Below are 1,319 nucleotides of genomic sequence, written 5' to 3' on the forward strand. Positions count from 1 at the left end.
TGTGACTGAGGAGCATTCCAATGGGATGATGCTTTGGAAAGGTCAATGAACCTTGACCAGTTACACTCTCTATTTCCAACTGCCTTCCAATCAGTCTGTTATCTGTTGATGGACCTACAAACAAAAATATTTCTATCAATATATATTGAGACTCAATAAATTTAACTTAAACTCCGAGACGCAAGCAGAGACGTCTCTTAGAAAAGGAGACGAGCTCCCAGAAATGACAGTTTAATTTGGAGTTAAATCATTAGTAGGATCAATTCAGGTAATTTACTGTCATCAGGATTTGTAGACGGGTGGGGTCTAAGTTGTCCGCCAAGATGTCTGACAGCTTTCGACGGAGACCAGGTTTAGCCCTGGTGGAATCCACAGGGCGAACCCTAACACCTTGAACAACTGAACAGTTCTGATATGATGTGTTAGCACGTATCATTCCCCTCAAATGAACAAAAATAAAAATAATTACTTTTTAGACCTACGGGGTTACCATCGAAATATTATATGGCTACCGTATTGCAGAAAACCATAATTATTAGAATGAATTATGTAAATTTGTGCCAACTTGAAATACTACTGTTGGCCATAATATAGCCGTTTAAATTACGACGCAAGGTCAAACATACAACAAATATGTAGTTTCTTACGGTGTAAGTCAATGTAATCCATCTGATGAAAAAATATCACAAAGTTTCCGAGAGTTGTAACAACCATAAGTATAAAAGCAATCTTTTTCAAGAATTTCAGCATGTTGGTACAACACTAGTCTGCTACGTGATTAGTTTCTTCTGTAAGGTAATCAACAAAATTATGAATCATTAATAATAAAATAGCAGTATTGTGTATAAATATGCTCGAATAGGAACAATCTGTATCGTATTTAGCATAGCCCTTCAACGAAAATTTCTATTATTAAAAAAAGTGTCTCTGATTCGAACCTTCAACCTTTCTCCCCCCCCTCTCTCTCTCACTCTCCCTCTCTCTATCAAAAGGAATGTCATATCCATCAGACCACAGAGACCTATTAATACGCACAGATCTAACCCCCAGACACTTATCTCATACAACTGACTGAAACGCTCAAACATAGCTTGGAAGTCATAGTAAATAATATTCAAATTAGCTTTGCTGCGCAGCAATATAAACACAATATAAACAAATAGATAAATAATAATAGTGCTGGAATAGGAAGATTTTATAATCGTATCAAGCATAGCCCTTGAACGAAAAGTTCCTTTATTTAGTGGTATGAAAAAAGGTGTCTCTGGCGGGGAGAACTGCAAACGACGTTAATTCATTCCTATTCTTTATTCATCAAA

The 1,319-nt window shown here is 36.3% G+C and overlaps 1 long non-coding RNA gene across 1 annotated transcript in view; it reads right to left on the reverse strand.

The window, feature by feature from the left end:
- Positions 1 to 65: 65 nt before the first annotated feature.
- LOC117106378 overlaps positions 66 to 1,319 on the reverse strand; it is an 8,521-nt gene continuing 7,267 nt past the window's right edge. The window contains exons 2-3 of the long non-coding RNA XR_004445056.1: positions 648 to 788; positions 66 to 114 (exon numbers count right to left, since the gene is read on the reverse strand). This is a non-coding gene — a long non-coding RNA (uncharacterized LOC117106378). The remainder of the gene's footprint in view (positions 115 to 647; positions 789 to 1,319) is intronic.

This window comes from Anneissia japonica, unplaced genomic scaffold (genome assembly GCF_011630105.1).
Source record: "Anneissia japonica isolate Jap-2015-1 unplaced genomic scaffold, ASM1163010v1 scaffold21434_len11230_cov113, whole genome shotgun sequence".
NCBI lineage: Eukaryota > Metazoa > Echinodermata > Crinoidea > Comatulida > Comatulidae > Anneissia > Anneissia japonica.